This window comes from Hippocampus zosterae, chromosome 8 (assembly GCF_025434085.1).
Source record: "Hippocampus zosterae strain Florida chromosome 8, ASM2543408v3, whole genome shotgun sequence".
Lineage (NCBI taxonomy): Eukaryota > Metazoa > Chordata > Actinopteri > Syngnathiformes > Syngnathidae > Hippocampus > Hippocampus zosterae.
Window position 1 is genome coordinate 8,531,693 of NC_067458.1, and position 21,329 is coordinate 8,553,021.

Sequence of the window (21,329 nt, forward strand, 5' to 3'; positions counted from 1 at the left end):
GCTGAGAGAAGCAGGGAGATCCCTGAAAAAGATATTGCTTACTGGCAGCATGTCATTCTAAAAACCTCGATGCGCCTTTCACCATGAATGGTGCTTTCAGAGATGTAGGAGATAAAATGAGCGAGAAAGATGACCCACCCCATGGGCACCAACATAATCCCACACCATCACAGTTGTTGGCCTTTGATATTTGTGCATAACGATCCAGAATGGTTCTGTTCTTCTTTGGCCTGGAGACCACAACACCCACAATTTCCAAGAACAATCTGAAATGTGGACTCGTCAGACTGCAGCACACTTTTCCATTTTGCGTCAAGTCAATCTCAGATGAGCTCCTGTCGAGGAACGCCAGCTGAGTGGTGTTTATTTATCTAGCTTTCGAGTTGCATGGGAAAGAGTTTTCACTTTTCATTTGTAGATGACGCAATGAATTGGTTGTCTGAAGTGTTGTGTTGTATATCCTTTACACAAGGATGCCATTTTTTAATGCCTTCCTGCCTGAGGCACCGAAGGCCACGAGCATTCACTGTTGGGTTTCGGCCTTGCTGCTTTTGTGCAGAAATGTCTTCAGATTCTCTGCATCTTTTGCTGATAATATGGACCGTAGATAATGAAATACTGTACGCTGTACCTAAATTCCTGGCAATTATACATTTAGAAACTGGCTATTTCCTCACACACTTTTTTTTTTTGTTGCATTCTTCAACTTTGCCAAGCTTTTGTCTCCCCGAGCTTAATTTTTTGCAACAGTCTAATTGTTGCTCCTATAGGTAAGATACATCCGTCAAGCGCGACTGATTTTGATGAACCTGGACAGATTAGGTTGGATTGGCAACACCTACACAGTGTAGTTGAGGCTGAAATCTGGCCCAAAAAAATCTCAACATCCACGCATTCTGGAAGCGATAGAGCTCGGAGAAACACTGCTTTAATGAAGATACAGGTTGCTGGGAATATATTCATACAATTTCAGAACACAAACATTAGAATTTAGGGTGTTGATGAAGGTTAGCTTCTGATTCTGTTTAAACCACCAGGGAAGAAATACCTTGCAGGTCATGACCGCTCAGGCAAACCGCTGCAATTTTGAATCTTGAATGAACTGAAGCATGACTTTGGAATGTGGGAGGAAGAGGGAGTACCCGGAAAAAACTCATGCAAGCACTATGCAAATACCGCACCAGAAGGCTGGAGCACTCACTGTCAGAATTGTGAGGCAGAATGTGCTCCCCATGTGGTCAACGTGTTGCCCCTACTATAATCATCAAACATTAAAAATAGAATCCATTTTGAAATTTCAGGTAACTTTATGATGAATAACCACGTGAATTTAGTGATGGTTCCAACTCGAAAAAACAAGGTACTATCGAAATCCATTTGTTTTTAGTGCTTACTTCCCTAAGCATTTAATTTGGTAAATTCCTGGTTCATTTCCTTTTATTACCAGAAATTCCTGTTCATTTCCATGGAGGGAATGTTGCAATCCTATCGGATTTATACATTGAAATGAGAACTAAAAATACAGTTGTGGCTGGCAGGTGACTCTAACCTTATCAGGTTAGGGTTATTGTACACGTTTGGCTTCCTCCAGCCGGCAGTTTCTCAGGTGTCAGATCTGTTGGCGCATGCAACACATACCGAACTCCTCCTACACGAGACTGGAGCCTCACATGACATGAGCTGCTGCCAAACACGAGACGACGCGCGTTTTTTCCCAAGAGGACGCTAGGTGGCACCAGACGCAGCGATGTACTGGTGAGTCGTCCTGAATCCCTCACCCTGGCTGTCATCCACTCAAGGCAAGAAGCAAAGGGGTTGAGGTTTCCTGACTCGGGTAAGTGAGTCTACTGTACTCAACGGCTTACGTAATAACCAGGGCAGTGTGTATCCACACACACAACAATTCAGGGAACACTCTGAAGGACAATTTTGCTGCTTTGGGGTCGATTTAGATGTGGATAACGTCAAAAATTCGATGGAATCTTGGCCACAAGCGAGGAAATGCTGATAGTTTACTACCTGTACTAAAAATAAATTGTCACATTAGCGTAAAGGAATGTTTTTTAAAAACTGATGGGAAATGTTGAGAATCGCTTTTCTACACATTTGCAACAATATCTGTTAGTCTATAGATACATTAATTGTTGACTTAAAATATTAAATGTTACACCCAAAAGTATTACGTTGAATCTATTTGTTTCGGGTGAAAGTAAATATTTAGCTGATATGCAAATGAAAACTGCCGATTAAAGGTCGAGGAAGTCAATGTGTATGTAGTGTCGATTAACGAATATAAAACGTCTTATTCGGGGAAATATGGACTCTTGGACATATAATGATTTTAAAAAACAAGCTCAAATAAACACCTCTGGAGAAACTTTATTTGATGAGTGTTTTGAATGTTCGTGAACCCAACGAAAAAACTGCGCCCGCTGGTGTAACATTTTGAGGCTCACATAAATGATTTTTATTGAACCACAATCTTGATGGCACCATTGTCATGCCGAAATTGGATTGCTAGATTGATTCACAGGGATGGCAAATGTATGGGAAATGTCACGTCACGGTCATCAGAGCTTTTATTGAAGCCTCTTTATCCACTTTATTCTTAGGCCTCATGAGCCTTTGCATGAATTATGAATTACTTCCGCTATCAACCTGTGTTTTGTTTACATGGTAACTATTCGTTCGAGTCCTCTTTCTGGGTCAGTTACTTATACAATGGAGCAATTAAAAAAAAAATTAGGACCACTTCCTATTTATATAGCAGGGCCAACGATATCGTGCAGTCACATGTTAAGCTACTTTCAGAAATCTGTCGCTTTAGTTTAAATGGTGATGCAACAAGCAATCTCAAAAGCTCTAGTGAAATGCATATCAGTACCTACACAATAATTAAGTTGGTCGCGTTTTGTTAAAAGAGGATGGACACAATTTTATTTACTTTAAAGCAGAGATAGTACCAGGGTCATTGCTTGTCATCAGAGGTGAGAATAAGTCACATATGCACCTTTCAAGTCTCAAGCAAGTCAGGTTAAGTCATTATTTGTTTCAAGAAAATCTTGCTCAGTTGCAACATATGTTAGAGTGATCAAATAAAAACAAAATACGGGGTGTCCCCCCCCCCCCAAAAAAAAATGCATACAGCTTTTAGCAGCTGATAACTCAATCGTTTGTTTTGTCTTTACACATTGAACCCATTGAACCCAGTGAACCCAAATTAATCTTCTATTGAACCCATTGAACCAAATGATGGCAGCCAGTATTTTCAGCAAGATGGGACACTCCCACGCTAACATCACAATGTTAGATCCTTCCTTGATGAGATCTTGTCAAACATGTGGATTGGACGGATTTTTGTTGAATACCCTCCGTGTTCACCATGACCTAACATCACGAGACTTCTTTTAATGGGGATTCCTAAAAGACAACGTGTACGCAATGAGACCTGCAACAGTCACTGAACTAAAAGCAACGAGTGAACATGAATGCACATGCACATAAATACCAAATGAATTGTTCCATGATTTGCACTATTCCGTCGTCATTGTCGGCAGTGCCTGGACCAGAATAAACATCAGTTTGAGAACAGACAAAAACAAATAGATTGATTGATAGATTGTAAATTGGTTTACATGTTAAACATTCATTCATTCATCTTCCGTACCGCTTGATCCTCACTAGGGTCGCGGGGGGTGCTGGAGCCTATCCCAGCTGTCTCCGGGCAGTAGGCGGGGGACACCCTGAATCGGTTGCCAGCCAATCACAGGGCACACAGAGACAAACAATCATCCACACTCACACTGACACCTAGGGACAATTCAGAGTGTTCAATCAGCCTGCCATGCATATTTTTGGAATGTGGGAGGAAACCGGAGCACCCGGAGAAAACCCACGCAGGCCCGGGGAGAACATGCAAACTCCACACAGGGAGGCCGGAGCTGGAATCGAACCCGGTACCTCTGCACTGTGAAGCCGACGTGCTAACATGAAACAATTATATTTAACACCTCGTTTACAAAATGTTTACGGTTTACATTTTTGGGGGGACACCCTGGATTTTTTTTCATGACTATTCTCCAAAAAGTACATTATGTCTAAAAAAAATAATGAACATTTGGATGTCTAAAATGAAATGAAAAACAACTTATGAAATCAATCTTTCCACTTAAAATGATAAGAATGCATGTTAATTTTTCATACTAACGTTTATATCAGTGTCACATTGTTTATGTGGTGACAAATACGTATACAAATAGATATGCTGAATATAGACATAAACATGTATAATCATCAGATTAAAAAGCTACATTGTTAGATTACAGTGGCGCTGTCACATCAAAAAAGGCGGATACACTTGCGATCAGAAAAGTACTGTATGTAAAGACTTTATTTATCCATATTGTAATCTATGCATCGATTTCTATGGTTAACCCTTTCAGGGACAGCGGGTGACTACAGTGGACAGCTAATCAGGTTCTCATATCTTTGACAATCATTGCTCGTTAAATAATCAGCGCTGTTTGAAGATGACAGTATCTATGGTGTTTAATCTGTCGTTTTATCGGCTTCTCAATCAAATGCAGAACTGACATGAAGTTATTGACCAGCAATTGATTGGCTAAAGTGTCGAGCTAACCCAGCTGGCTTTGATCACAGAGCTTTCTGAGATACATCAGACAGATGACAGAAAACGCTGGAGATGTCGCTCTCCTCCTCTAGTTTCAAAACCTTGCATGTTGTAATGCCTCCCCCCCACCCCAGTGATATTAAAACGACATCCTTGAATCCTAAAATGTCTCCACACCTTTTTTCCTCTACACAGTTGACAGCTAGCAAGTTACAACACGCCGCTTTGTTTCTTTTGCCTTCAGCCGTTATTTTTCAGTCAGTGGTGGGCGGTGAGTTTTGTACCTGGGCCATCTGTGGGTACTTAGTGATCACCTCCTGATAACGCCATAACGTCACAATATGTACCCCCCGCACCCCCCCCCCCCAAAAAAAGACTATTAAACTATGGCTACATTCACACTGTAAAGCGTGTTACTAAACACTTCCTAAAAACATCTCTGCAGATTCACAGACGATTGTAGAGTCTCCCTCCCAAGCACTCTCACCCACGCGCATCGACACAAAAGAGGCCGATGTGTGGCATTAAAGAACACCATTTCACATACAAGAAAAGAAAAAAACAGTTCCCTTTATCTTCCAATGCATCACCTCAAGAACTCCAAAACTCTACTGTACAATACAGTATAGTAGTTTGTCAATATGAAGACTTTAAATAAATAAATGACATATTCACCAGATATGCTAATGCAGAGGCTCCTACCTGTCTGTGTATGCTAAGTTGTTCACTCTGAAATTGCGCCACCACTCCCCCTCAAAAAATCCAGTTTGAAATCACGCCCCTCTGCAAATAAACCATTCTGGGAAATAAAAGCCACTGTAACTGTCATAATTCTGTTTTTGTTTAGATTACATTTTTGTTTCCACCTGTTCTTGTCATTCCGGTCCCTTGTGTCAACCAATCAGCTCTCTCAACGCTTTGTGTCTTGTCTAGATGTTCCTTGTTGCCTCGTCAGTTTGCTTGTATTTGGTTCCCTGTTCCCAGTCTTTTGTTGGGTTGTTTTGTTGCTGTCACATTTTGTGTTACTGTCATGGTTGTTTTTGTTTCTGTCCCATTATCTTGTTTACAGTGGTGTGTTTTGTGCTACCGTCATGGATGATTGTTACTTTCATTTTTTTGGTGTTCGTTTTTACAGTGTACCGTTGCAAGTGTTTTTTGGTCATACATTTTCTTCAGTACTCCCTGGTTCTCCCACCTCCCTGATCTTTTGGGTACACGAGCATAACGCACGCCATGGCAGTCACAAATAGCTCACTGCTATTTCCGGTGTCTTTACAGCAGTGGTTCTTAACCTGGGTTCGATTAAACCCTGGTGAATCGGTCTCAGGAGTTCCACGGAGCCTCTACCATGGAGGTTAAGACACACCTGATTCAACATTTTAATTAGTTATGACCCGCCCACTTAGCCATCACTGGCTGCAGAAGCTCTCATTACATCGCTTGTCCACACAGAGACGAACAACCAAGCGCGCTCACACTCACACCCAGGGACAATTTCTTGTGTTCAATCAGCCTGTCATGCATGTTTTTTGGAACGTGGGAGAAAACCGGAGTAACCCGGAGAAAACCCACGCAGGCCCGGGGAGAACATGCAAACTCCACACAGGGAGGCTAGAGCTGGAATTGAACCCAGCACCTCCGCACTGTGAAGTCGACGTGCTAACCACTGGCTTGTCCAATCAGTGCTGTGGAAATTTAGTTCGCTCAGTAGTCAACGTGGGACTGTTGTGATAGTACGCCATGCACGGTTCATTTTGTGCACAATTAAAAACAGCATATTTTTATGTCTTGACATTGTATTTACTTTTTTCAGTTTTTAATAATGTGTTTTTTTAATGTGTTGTATTTATTTTAATTTTTTTTTTCACTAATGAAGGGTTCGATATGCATATGAGCTGGTTGGGTTCGGTACTTCTAACAGGGAAAAGAATCACTGTTTTACAGAAAGTCGCACCCGCAATTATGCCTACATCAGAGTCCTCATGAATATCGAAAACCGAGTGAGAATATGATGCCCACACAAAAACGTTTGTAAGTGCCTGCAGATTACACAAGATGGTGGCAGAGCACTTTTTTCTGTTTGACAAAGCTATGGCCTGACAAAATTACACTTAACCCCTCAGTTCAATATGGTCCCCTGACCAGATGCCACCAAAATATATATATTTTTGTGTTATCATTGAAAAACAGAGATTATGTTGTCCAAACAAAAATACGTGAAAAGGTGAATTTGCTCATTTGGAATTGCAAATAGGCTGTCCTTCATATGCAGGTATGCATTTTTTAAATTATATGACGTTAATACCAAATTATTTTATGGTCCCTCATAAGTTATGGCTTGTTGAGCCCAAAGAGTTCCATGGGCCCTAGTTTGTGAACCCCTGGTTTAAACAAATATACAGTACAGCATTGGCATCTTGGTTTGAATTTGAAAAAATCCCCATGACGGAACTGCGCCTTACACTAACATCATGCATTCCAGGGATCTCTATGTCTGCAGCAACCTGATCCTCTCTGTGTTCTATTCAATGGACTCCATGCGTAAGCTGACACATGGTACGTGCAAGACGAGGGCCTGTGTGTCTGGTGCACACTCTCCCCTCCCCCTGCCAGACGTGAGAGTGTGTGTTGTTGGTTCCGCCCCTGACTGAGCTGTGAATTTCGCAAGACGTGCTCGCCAGAGGCCATGGACAAGTGGGAAGGACTTGTGGCCACCAATCAGACTGAACAGTGTCCAGTTTCTCTCCCAGTTGTTGTTTTGGTAACACAATGTTGTCAGTATTTGCACGTAGCAGAAAATTTTGGTCGGTTTCGTGACTCGGCACAGAAGTGTGGAAAATGTACACGTCCCAACGGTTTCAAAGTTGTTTTGATGCCTTTCAGAAAAGATATTCGAGGAATTTAAGGACAGAATTCACTTGGAAAAAGCATTGTTGTACACTTATGTGGTTATATAACAAGAGCAAAGAGAAGAAAAAACAAGGCTTCTTGCAAGTTGGACCAAAACATTGTTTACAAACATTGTTTGTTATACAATGAAAGCATGTCGTTCTTTTTAGTGGTTCCCTCGCCTGACTTTGTTGACAGCAACGTGGGTTGAGTTCCCAATCAGGGACGTGTGAATGCAAGTGTAAACGGTCTCGATGGCATGTGCCCTGAAATTCACCGATGACAAGTGCAAGCTGTTGTTCCCTTTTTCCCAAAGTCAAATTGGGATAGGCTTTACCTCTGACCAAGGTAAGCAGTCAAGAACAGAGATCTAGTTTGTTTTCTAGCAGAACTACCTCAAACTAAATTTACATTTTGGTGAGACCTTCCTGTCTGGGAACTTATTTCTAAGAATATTCCTCTACGGATTGCTTCTAAGAAAACACACGCCTTAAATCACTGTGACCTTACAACTACTGGAGGAAGCTGTGCAGCTTAATTTGATACATTCTTAATGGCTGCTTGCAGCGTGCTCATCTTCCCAATGTTTGGCTGTTTTATTAGGCTTGCCTGCTATGTGCTACATGTGAATGCATTCGCACATGTACATGGGGCTCTTTTGATGCCATGATTTTAAATTTAGTTTCATCGCTCTGCCCACCCATCCACTTTCTCTAGCGCTTTTCTTTATTTTAACCCTGGAGAACCCAAAAACCTTTTTCTTCTTTGGAAAATGATCAATTATACATTAAACGGCTGCTACCAAAAACACCAAAATATCTTTTTTTCAAAATATTCAATGCTTTAATCCTAATTTAGGATTAGGGCCAAATCTGACCCTTTGGGATTTAAGGGCAGCATTTGAGTAGCAGAATTTGTAGGGGTCATACAGTTTGACCCCATGGGTTCTCCAGGGTTAAGATTGCATGACTGTCCATGTTTTATGTTATGTGTTGTGTTATCCTGTTTTGTTGTTTTATGTTAACTTTTATGTTATGTTTATTTAAAGAAACCTGCCTTGGGACTATGGCTGAAAACTAGCATTTATGTGTGGTGCATTTATACTGTTTATTCTTGTGTTGATTAATGTGCAATGAAATAAATAGTTGAAATAAAAATAAAAACTATTAAGATTATGGGTGATCTGGAATCTGTCTTAACCTGCACATGGGCTTTCAGTGAGTCTAATATGCATGTGTAAGCAACAGTATGTGGAAAGAAGCTGGAGTACCTGACGAAAAACAACACAAACACAAGCAGAACATACAGACTCCACACAGAAAGGCCATAGCTGAACCCTGTACCTCACACCTATGAGGCACACGTGGTCCCCACTACCCTATTTAGTATAGGTAGTTTTCAAAACAACATTTGGGTTACAAAATGTTTGTAGCATTGATAATGATTTTTTTTTCTCTCTTGCGATCTGCTTATCATTCATGACTTTTTTCGGGTCACTCGGTGGAGTGCTGCGCAGTGTAGGTTCAATTCCTGTTCAGAGATCGTGTGAATGTGTGTCTGTGTCTGTGTGTGCAGTGTGACTGACTGGTGACAATTCCAGTGTGTAGTCTGTCATTTGCCCGATAATAGCCGGCAACCTTGAATAGGATGAGAGATATAGAAAACGGATGGATTATTTGCAGAGAAGAATCACATGGTTCCAGTGTTTTTTAGTCATGAATGTAATGTCTATTTCAACTTTGTGTTTGTTTACCAAATATGGTTCCTTTCCCCAAATGCCTAAACCTTCACATATAGAATGTAGTCACTATATATCCCGAGACAGGGTTCCGTGCTCTGATAAAATCTAAAAGCAACACTCATTGAAATAGTCAACGAAAAGGAATCATTCTGGTTGTTTCTGAATGATTGACACACACACATGCACAAACACTCCCACCCTCCCCTCCCAAATTTGGGACGCATATAGTATATATATGTATACTATATATATGTATAGTATATAGTATATAGTATAGGAAACCTGTGTTAGTACAGTGAGATAGCTAGCTCCTAGGACCACATGCATGTGTTCATATTTTGGTGTCGCGAACTGCAAACAGTCCTTCGCGTACAGCATCAGGATACTGACAAGATATCTGGAAAATACCATCAGGGACACACCTTCCCCATGCCAAATTTCAAGCACGCTCTTGGAGTTAAAAGCCAAACTATGATCCTCTGAGTGCCATCGGGTTTGACATTGTTGTCACCTGAAGCTATTTTTCATTTCCCATTCTGCTCCTTTTGACCTACCGTAACACTGTGCCAGCCCCTGCGCGTCACTGTGTGATCTTGTGTCTCTTTGAAAACACCAACATGTGCTGCCAGATAGAATGGGAGGGACGGTCAGCCGTACGCTTGCGTAATGTTTGCTACCAAACGGGTGCAAGTTGGAGAAGTTGAAGCTGAAACAGGGAGGAGAGGCAGGAAGCATCGAGTCACAAACTGAAAAAAAAAATCTGACATTGATTCAGCTGAGATTCTCTTCGGAAACAATACAATGTATTATACACAGCGGGTCAGAACAAAAGTTTGTTCCAAGGGCATATCACATGTCTACAGCGAGCGCAAACATACAACATAGGTCTGGGTCAAAATTACACACACACACACACACACACACACACATATATATATATATATATATATATATATATATATATATATATATATATATATATATATATATATATATATATATATATATATATATATATATATATATATATATATATATATATATATATATATATATATATATATATATATATATATATATATATATATATATATATGGCTGGATAGCTCAGTTGGTTTGCCATAGGTTTGGCATATGGGAGACGGTGGTTCGAATCCCGCTTGGGGAAAAAAAAAATGAGCACATAACACCATCCAGTGTGGGTGCTTGGGCAAGATCCTTCACGCTAATGCCTACCTCATACAATGATGAGAGACAATAAAACGAATGACATGCCAGCTCAGACGTCGCCCGGCCAAACAAGGTCTGCGGTGCTGGGGAACCAGAGCACCTTGATGAAAAATGGGCTACTGGAACAAAGCGGAGATGGGCGAGATGCGATAACATGGCTCTGTTGGAATGCTACTACTCAAGCAACCCTAGTCAGAGGGATTACATGCAGAGAATGTGGGCTAAATGGTTACTTCGAAACCCACAGTCACGGTTGACCGCGAAACAACTAGTAGCTCAGTGTTCCAACATCCACAAACGGCAACTGCTGTCAGAACTTGAGATTGATGAGGTACAACGCAGGTTCCATGGTGAAGGGCCCCAGGCTGCCAGATCAGAGGAGGAGGTCATACAATAGATTGGGAGGCAAGCCCCAATGAATGCAGATGATAAGATTGGGTGGCCAGCCCCAATGAATGAAATGCTGAGCGAGGCAGCCATGACCTGAAAGCTAAGATCATGGCGAGAATGAAAGATGGGCAACCTAGAAACCGATTACAACGGCTATGTGAAGTACCATCTGAAAGTCTCATAGAAAGTGTGAATGCAGCACTGAGGGCGATCCCTACCGTAACGATAACAGAAACCAATGAGCTGATATACGCCTCAGCATCAGTGATCCTGGAGACTCTGGGCTATAAGAGCAACCATGGAACCCATGAGATACGTTACCCACCATGGAAAAGATGGTTGGAGGCTAAGATCAAGGCGGCCCGGAAAGATGTGAGTCAATTGACGGAGGCCCAGAGAGGTGTGATGAAAAGGCCGATACCCGAGAGGTACATGAAGCACTCGAAACTGCCAAACAAAGGCTCCAAAGCCTTGTCCAGTCGCCTAAAGCGGTACACGAAAGAGAATGAGGCCAGACGAATAAACAGGTTGTTCGCAACACAACCTGCGAAAGTGTACGCTCAGTGGCAGGGTCCTAACAACAGAGCTGACCCACCAAGACTGGAAACTGAAAGGTACTGGAAAGGCATATGGGAGAAGTAGGTTGCACATAACAGCAGTGCACAATGGCTGGTGACCCTGAGAGAGGAGCACAGCAACCTCCCTGAACAGAACCCAGTTACCATAACAGTGGCAGACATACAGGAAAGAGTCTCAGATATGAAGAACTGAACGGCACCAGGCCCGACATGGTCCACACCTACTGGCTAAAGAAACTCACAGCACTCCATGAGCGCCGAGCAGCACAAATGAACCAGCTGCTGAGGGATGGGACTCACCCAGAATGGCTAACCGAAGGGCGAACGATCCTGATCATGAAGGATCCCTCGAAGGGTGCAGCCCCATCCAACTATCAGCCAATAACCTGTCTCTCCACAACATGGAAGCTCATGTCAGGCATCATTGCGGCTAAGATAAGTGGACACATGGATCAATACATGAACGAAGCGCAGAAGGGCATTGGTAGAGATACCAGAGGAGCCAAACATCAGCTCCTGGTTGACAGAACAGTCGCACAAGACTACAGGTCCCGACGTATCAACCTGTGCACAGCTTGGATTGCCCTCAACACTTGCTGCCGGATACGCCCTGGATCCATGGAGAAAGTGGAGACCGGTGTGCCTGGCAGTACTGTCTGTGGAGGATGTGGAAGACATCTACATTATTGGCCTTTTGATAACAGGTATGCTGCTGTTTGGTGTTGGCAGCTTTCTGTTCTATCGCAAAATTTAACCGACGGGAGCGACTCTATTGGAAGTGAAGAAGCTGCCGGTCACACTCTGGATGGCTTGGCGCGAATGTCCAACACTCAGACTGAAGCGGTGACTGAGCTCAACCACAATATTGTTGCGGTTTTGGAGCGACTCCGCTGCGGAAAGAAATTTCAGATCCGACTGATCGGCGCCAGTGAGGAGATACAGACCAAGGACTCAAGGCTGTCTGGAATTGTGGGCGGCCGTCCCTCCAAAACAAACAAATGGATCAATACATGAGCGAAGCACAGAAGGGAATTGGTAGAGATACCAGAGGAGCCAAACATCAGCTCCTGGTTGACAGAGCAGTCGCACAAGACTGCAGGTCCCGACGTACCAACCTGTGCACAGCCTGGATTGATTACAAGAAAGCCTATGACTCGATGCCACATACATGGATCACTGAATGCTTGGAGTTGTATAAGGTGAACAGGACCCTAAGAGCCTTCGTTGCGAACTCGATGAGGATGTGGAAAACCACACTTGAAGCCAATGGCAAGCCACTTACCCAAGTGTCCATCAAATGTGGCATATACCAAGGTGATGCACTCTCCCCACTGCTGTTCTGCATAGGACTGAACCCCCTAAGCCAAGTAATCACCAAGACAGGCTATGGATACCGCCTCAGAAATGGAGCTACAATCAGTCACCTCCTCTACATGGATGACATAAAGCTGTATGCTAAGAGCGAAAGGGACATAGATTCCCTGATCCACACAACCAGGATCTACAGCAGCGACATCGGGATGTCATTCGGGCTTGAGAAATGTAGTCGGATGGTGACTAAGAGAGGAAAGGTAGTCCGCGCTGAAGGGGTCTCACTCCTGAAGGAACAATAGCAGACGTTGAGGACAGCTAGAAGTACCTTGGTATACCACAAGCCAATGGCAACCTCGAACTGGTAACAAGGAAAGCGGCTACGGCCAAATACCTCCAGCGAGTGAGGCAAGTCCTAAGAAGCCAGATCAATGGCAAGAATAAGACCCGGGCAATAAACAGCTATGCCCTGCCAGTGATCAGACCCGAAAGCTCCTAACCATGCATGGAGGGTTCCATCCCAAATCCAGCACCCTGAGACTGTACGCAAGCTGAAAGGAAGGAGGCCGGGGACTAGTGAGTGTGAGAGCCACTGTCCAGGATGAAACATCCAAGCTCCATGAATACATCAAGAAGAAGGCTCCAACGGATGACGTACTCAGAGAATGTCTCAGACAATGGAGAACAGAAGATGAGGCGCGGGAAGAGGGACCATCATGGGAGGACAAGCCCCTACACGGGATGTACCACCGGACCATAACTGAAGTGGCTGATCTCAAGAAGTCCTATCAGTGGCTAGAGAGGGCTGGCCTGAAGGACAGCACAGAGGCACTCATCCTGGCTGCTCAGGAGCAGGCCTTGAGCACCAGAGCCATCGAGGTCCAGATATACCACACCAGACAAGACCCAAGGTGTAGGTTGTGCAAAGAGGCACCTGAGACGATCCAACACATAACTGCAGGGTGTAAGATGCTGGCAGGGAAAGCCTACATGGAACGCCATAACCAGGTGGCAGGCATAGTCTACCGAAACATCTGTGCGGAGTATGGACTAGAAACCCCAAGATCAAAATGGGAAACACCTCCGAAGATGGTGGAGAATGACAGAGCGAAGATCCTGTGGGACTTCCAGATCCAGACTGACAAGATGGTAATGGCGAACCAACCAGATATCGTGATTATAGATAAAGGGCAGAGGAAAGCCGTTGTAGTGGATCTAGCGGTCCCAAGTGATGGAAACATCAGGAAGAAGGAACATGAGAAACTCGAGAAATACCAAGGGCTCAGAGAGGAGCTGGAGAGAGCCTGGAAGGTAAAGGTGACAGTCGTGACTGTGGTGGTCGGAGCACTCGGGGCAGTGACCCCCAAACTAGATGAGTGGTTGCAACAGATCCCGGGAACAACATCGGACATCTTAGTCCAGAAATGTGCAGTGCTGGGAACAGCAAGGATACTGCGCAGAACCCTCAAGCTTCCTGGCCTCTGGTAGAGGACCCGAGCTGAATGAGGGACGGACACCACCCGAGGGGGGGTGAGACGAGGATTTATATATATATATATATATATATATATATATATATATATATATATATATATATATATATATATATATATATATATATATATATATATATATATATATATATATATATATATCCATCCATCCATCATCTACCGCTTATCCGGGGCCGGGTCGCGGGGGCAACAGCTTTAGCAGGGAAGCCCAGACTTCCCTCTCCCTAGCTACTTCTTCCAGCTCTCCCCGGGGGATCCCGAGTCGTTCCCAGGCAAGCTGGGTGACATAGTCTCTCCAGCGTGTCCTGGGTCTTCCTCGGGGTCTCCTCCCGGTGGGACATGACCGGAACACCTCACCGGGGAGGCGCTCAGGAGGCATCCGAATCAGATGCCCAAGCCACCTCATCTGGCTCCTCTCGATGTGGAGGAGAAGCGGCTCGACTCTGAGCCTCTCCCGGATGACTGAGCTTCTCACCTTATCTCTAAGGGAGAGCCCGGACACCCTGCGGAGAAAACTCATTTCAGCCGCTTGTATCCGGGATCTCGTTCTTTCGGTCACGACCCATAGCTCGTGACCATAGGTGAGGGTTGGGACGTAGATCGACCGGTAAATTGAGAGCTTCGCCCTTTGGCTCAGCTCCTTCTTCACCACGACAGACCGATACAACGTCCGCATCACAGCAGACGCTGCACCGATCCGCCTGTCGATCTCCCGCTCCCTCCTACCCCCACTCGTGAACAAGACCCCAAGATACTTGAACTCCTCCACTTGGGGTAAGATCTCCCCCCCGACCCGGAGGGGGCACTCCACCCTTTTCCGACTGAGGACCATGGTTTCAGATTTGGAGGTGCTGATTTTCATCCCAACCGCTTCACACTCGGCTGCGAAACGCTCCAGTGAGAGTTGGAGAGCCCCGTTTGAAGGAGCCAACAGCACCACATCATCTGCAAAAAGCAGGGATGTAATACTGAGGCCCCCAAAACGGACCCCCTCAACGCTTCGGCTGCGCCTAGAAATTCTGTCCATAAAGGTTATGAACAGAATCGGCGACAAAGGGCAGCCTTGGCGGAGTCCTACCCTCACCGGAAACGATTCCGACTTACTGCCGGCAATGCGAACCAAACTCTGACATCGGTGGTATAGTGACCGAACAGCCCGTATCAGGGGGTTCGGTACCCCATACCCACGAAGCACCCCCCACAGAACTCCCCGAGGGACACGGTCAAACGCCTTCTCCAAGTCCACAAAACACATGTAGACTGGTTGGGCGAATTCCCACATACCCTCAAGGATAGGAGAGCCCACCTCAGAGTCCCCAGGCTCTGCTTCCTCAAAGGAAGGCGTGTTGGTGGAGTTGAGGAGGTCTTCGAAGTACTCTGCCCACCGGTTCACAACGTCCCGAGTCGAAGTCAGCAGCGCCCCATCCCCACTGTACACAGTGTTAGTGGTGCACTGCTTCCCCCTCCTGAGACGTCGGATGGTGGACCAGAATTTCCTCGAAGCCGTCCGGAAGTCGGCTTCCATGGCCTCACCGAACTCTTCCCACGCTCGGGTTTTTGCCTCGGCGACCACCGAAGCCGCGGTCCGCTTGGCCAGTCGATACCCGTCAGCTGCCTCTGGGGTCCCACAGGCCATAAAGGCTCGATAGGACTACTTCTTCAGCTTGACGGCATCCCTTACTGCTGGTGTCCACCAGCGAGTACGAGGATTGCCGCCACGACAGGCACCAACCACCTTACGGCCACAACTCAGATTGGCCGCCTCAACAATAGAGGCACGGAACATGGTCCACTCGGACTCAATGTCCCCCGTCTCCCCCGGAACATGGGAAAAGCTCTGTCGGAGGTGGGAGTTGAAACTCCTTCTGACAGGGGATTCCGCCAGACGCTCCCAACAAACCCTCACTATACGTTTGGGTCTGCCAGGACGGACCGGCATCTTCCCCCACCATCGGAGCCTACTCACCACCAGGTGGTGATCAGTTGACAGCTCCGCCCCTCTCTTCACCCGAGTGTCCAGAACATGCGGCCGCAAATCCGATGATACAACTACAAAGTCGATCATCGAACTGCGGCCTAGGGTGTCCTGGTGCCAAGTGCACATATGGACACCCTTATGTTTGAACAAGGTGTTCGTTATGGACAATCCGTGGCGAGCACAGAAGTCCAATAACAAAACACCACTCGGGTTTTGATCGGGGGGGCCGTTCCTCCCAATCACGCCCCTCCAGGTATCACTGTCATTGCCCACGTGAGCATTGAAGTCCCCCAGCAGAACAATGGAGTCCCCAGCAGGAGTACTCTCCAGCACACCCTCCAAGGACTCCAAAAAGGGTGGGTATGCTGAGCTGCTGTTTGGTGCATATGCACAAACAACAGTCAGGACCCGTCCACCCACCCGAAGGCGGAGGGAGGCAACCCTCTCGTCTACCGGTGTGAACCCCAATGTACAGGCAGTGAGCCGGGGGGCAATGAGTATGCCCACACCTGCTCTGCGCCTCTCACCGTGAGCAACTCCAGAGTGGAAGAGAGTCCAACCCCTCTCGAGAGAACTGGTACCAGAACCCAGGCTGTGTGTGGAGGCAAGTCCGACTATATCCAGTCGGAAATTCTCTGCCTCACACACCAGCTCGGGCTCCTTCCCTGCCAGAGAGGTGACATTCCATGTCCCAAGAGCTAGCTTCTGCAGCCGAGGATCGGACCGCCAGGGTCCCCGCCTTTGGCTGCCGCCCAGCTCGCATTGCACCCGACCCCTTTGGCCCCTCTCATGGGTGGTGAGCCCATGGGAAGGGGGACCCACGTTGCCTCTTCGGGCTGTGCCCGGCCGGGCCCCATGGGTGTAAGCCCGGCCACCAGGCGCCTGCCAACGAGCCCCACCTCCAGGCCTGGCTCCAGAGGGGGGCCCCGGTGACCCGCGTCCGGGCAAGGGAAACCTAGATCCATTTATTTTTGTCGTCATTGGGGTCTTTTGAGCCGTGCTTTGTCTGGCCCCTCACCTAGAACCTGTTTGCCATGGGTGACCCTGCCAGGGGCATAAAGCCCCAGACAACTTAGCTTCTAGGATCATTGGGACACACAAACCCCTCCACCACGGTAAGGTGACGACTCACGGAGGGGATATATATATATATATATATATATATATATATATATATATATATATATATATATACACATAATATATATATAAATGTGCATGTGCGTGTGTGCGCGCGTGTGTGTGTGTGTGTGTGTGTGTGTGTGTGTGTGTGTGTGTGTGTGTGTGTGTGTGCGTGTGTGTGTGTGTGTGTGTGTGTGTGTGTGTGTGAGAGATGATTCTGTTTTTGGGTGTCTCCAGCAAGTGGCAGAGGAGGGCCTTCCCTCCAGCATGCACTGCACACCTGCTCCCAATGTTAACCTGCCAACTACTTAAGGACTTTTAAGTACCGGTAGTCATGTCTCTGTCGAATAATTCATCTTGCTCACCGCTCAGCCACCTAATTCATCGTGCATACCACTACGCCACCAATATTGAATTCTTCTCGAAGTTTCATGTTTTTTGCACTTACCCTTGTATGTAGTTTTTCAATGTAATTATTCATCACGTTTTTGTGTTTGTGTGTGTCATACGTGTTTTTTTTTGTCTATTTAGTGACGAGCTATTTCTGCTTATATTTTGTCCTTGCCTTTTGTAAGCGTTTTGGGTTGTTTTGTTTTTCTGGTGTTTTACCAGTGTCCTTTGTTGTACTTTGTTGGTTTTTTGTAAATAAACATTTTTGTCAATTCTTTGTCCAGAACCATCCGGAAACCCTGACAGTGTGTGTGTATCTGACTGATACACCCTCCAAGAAGTAAATATTTCGGTTTTCCCCCAACTCTCCGCCGTGACTATTATAAATACATTACAGTCATTTGTCTATAAAATTCTTAGAAGTATACTTCTGCATAATATTGACGCCCTATTAAAAATAAAGTAAGTATCAATCAACTTAAAACAAACAAACAAACAAAATATTTCAGGTGCATCAATTTGCCAGAAATTTGAATAAAGACCGGTACATAGATGCATGCGCCACTGCAATCTACCGTAGTGGATGTACAATTACACTTTATTATCACACGAGGAAAAAAAAGTATGTTCCCCAGGTCACGGGCGCACACCCTCCCCCACTTCATCCCCCCCTGGCATCGGACCGAACCCCCCGAGTGGGGCCTGCTCCACTATTTGAGGACTAATATGTATACGAATACACAAACTCATATCTAGCTTGCATTCTGACAGAAAAATAATTTGATCACTGTACTTTAAAACAAGGAGGCACTGTGGTCGACTGGTTAGCTGGTCGGCCTCACACTGCAGAGGTGCAGGGTTTGATTCCGGCGACAGATGCAATGGAAAGGTAACAGGAGATTGTTTACAGAATCATACTGACACCCAGTGATGTTTTATAGATATTGCTATTTTTAGTATTAAAGCCTGAGCCTTATCCAGCACGTGTAGCGTTGGCGTCACCGGTTCACACTCGGTTAGCGCTCTCTAGTCTAGTCCGTTGGGTCATGCATCGCATGGAGTGACCTCATGGACAGTCAAAACTGATCGGTGTGTTTAGGTGCAAAAGAGATATGAAACTCAGAGTTGATGTGCTTCATGACTGTTCAGACTACAAAAGAGCCATCCAGTTTCAATCTGGACGGTCTAATAATCGGATTTTGGCTGGCAGTCCGAGCAAGGCCTCTATCATGTTGTAGTTCTGGTCCTGTTTTTAGTATCACTGAACACTTTGTCGTCACTGGTACTCTTCTGTGGTGGCATCACACACACACACACACACACAAAACATAAGGCAAAGAAAAGCATCGTCTCCCATGAACACAGGTTGAAATCCAAGTTTAGATTGTCTGTTGAGACTCGGGTATTTTTTTATGTTGAAATTTTTTGTTGAACCCTTGCACTGCATACATGGACTCTAACACATATAATATCCCACACGTGACTTTGTCAAATTAACTTTGCTTTTAATAACTGAATATAGCACGAGTATGTCAGGTCTCTGGCATGTCACAGTGAGCGAATGTGCCGAGAGAGTGCATGTTTCTGCATCATTAGGGTTCATGGATTTCTTTCATTATCACAAGCATGAGAGTAAGTTTCACCCCGGCCTCATCACCAAGCTCCAAAATGTGCCATGTGTGCACTCTCACACTTAAAAATTAATAAATAAACCTAAGAGGGTTGTAAGAACAGTCCATAACTCTCACCTTACTGTTTAGCTCCCGGGGAAGGATTAATTCGTAGAAATCACATCTACTGTAACTTATGACAGAGCATTTCCTGTTGCTAGAAGACCAAAAAATGTACATTTTATTTTTCTATACTTTTTTATTAGACACAGTCTAACTTATTTTTAGCACTGTCAAAGAATTCAAAGGGTCCTTGGCTTCCTATGAAAAGCAATATAGCCATAGTCGCTAGCCTATGACGACTACGCTAACGCAGCAGTATCAACAAAGGCGTTAATTATTCGTATGAAAAATACTTCTAGTCCATGAATATAGAACAACTAAATGAGAAACAGGAAGTACACTCTGACCTTGGTTTTGTGGACAATAGATCGATGAATTGTATTCTCTATACTGCATCCCTTTTATAAAACATTGAAAAGTTCTATGTTCATTTCAGCAAAAATTATTCATCGTACTAAAAGTTTCTGTTCCCATACAACTTGTTATTGAATAAATATTGAAGTTGAATTATCAAGGCCGGATGCAACAAAATGTCTGCTTGCCTCTGTCTGGCCATTAGCTCTTATTTATCGGGTTGATAATAAAACGTGAGAGTCTGCATGTGTGCAATAGTGGTGGTGAAAAAAAAAGTCAAGGAAGCTGAGGTCATGTGCGCATATACACTACACCAGCGTGGTTCAATGTCCATCTGATCAAGGCCATTCAATACTGGGTCTGAGATCTCAGTTGGGCACTCGATGCCGAATGACACCCACATCTATGACATTCAAAAACATTCCTGTGATATTAAGGCCGACATTGTCTAAACTGGTGGATCTTGTCTGTCGACATGTTGCACCAGCCTTCTGTCTCTCCTCCCCCCGAGCAGATACATCACAAGAAGATGACGTGCTGGTTTGTCCTTCCTGCTGTTGTTGGCCTCCTCGCTGGGACGAAACCCCGTGGTACGGTACCTTTTAGTTTGTATCAACATTACCTCCTTCTCAATACTTTCTTCGTAAGACCAGGGCAAGTGTGCAGACTTCCGCAATTACTCTGTAAATGGGTTTCCGAATAAACCTGTGACTATATAAAATCGTCTAAAAGTTTAACAGTGTCTGTTTACACTTCTTGCCCCTGTAAAATAATTAACGGAGTCTTGCTAATACGAAATGGATCGCGGCCACTGAGGCTCAGCTTCTAGAAAGCACGTGATTCATCTAGCCCGCTGACGCAATTGTGAAAGCCATTCGGGGCGTGTCTAAGGAGGAGGAGTCAACCATGAGGTTATAAAAACACTGCAACTGCTGTCACTCCGCTACCTTCCATGTCCCTTCAATCGGCTTGTCTCCCCCACGACCGTCCTCTGCGGCTGTCCAAGCAGTGGGTCCGATTACGACGCTAACACTGGAGCTGTAAAATTATTCTATTGGGCAAGTTAATATTTTCATCCTTTCTCCGTTTTAATTATCTTTTTAAGAAAAACATTTCCCATTCTGTTGGAGGGTTTTTATGGTGAATGTGGTGTACGCGTTCTACCAGTGGCACATACGCTGTAAATTCTTTATTTGGCTTTAAATGTTGTATAATGATGTACGGGCAATGTATGAAAACGACCAGGTAAATTTTTCTTGATGTTTGTCTTCGGTACCTAAAAGCCAACTTTACGTCAGCCGAAACGCAGCTAGCTTGTAATTTAGCACGCACTGGTTAGCTTGTGTATGGCAGCGCCCAAGTCAGCGTAATTTTAAAAACCCATTATTTTGTGCCTAAAATATGGTGATTTGCTCATGCAAATTAAGTATCTTATATTATTTCGTATACTTGGATACCTGATTCATCCA

General features: G+C 44.9%; 1 long non-coding RNA gene across 2 annotated transcripts; it reads right to left on the reverse strand.

Moving 5' to 3' along the window:
* Nucleotides 1–3,020: 3,020 nt before the first annotated feature.
* On the reverse strand, nucleotides 3,021–20,788 carry LOC127606215 (uncharacterized). Of its 2 annotated transcripts, none has more exons than XR_007963753.1 (4): nucleotides 20,483–20,788; nucleotides 19,522–19,594; nucleotides 9,815–9,966; nucleotides 3,021–3,420 (listed from the first exon to the last, which is right to left on the reverse strand). It is a non-coding gene; the product is annotated as an uncharacterized LOC127606215 (long non-coding RNA). The 2 variants fall into 2 exon arrangements; XR_007963752.1 differs by lacking the exon at nucleotides 20,483–20,788 and adding an exon at nucleotides 19,854–19,975.
* Between the last annotated feature and the right edge of the window lie 541 nt (nucleotides 20,789–21,329).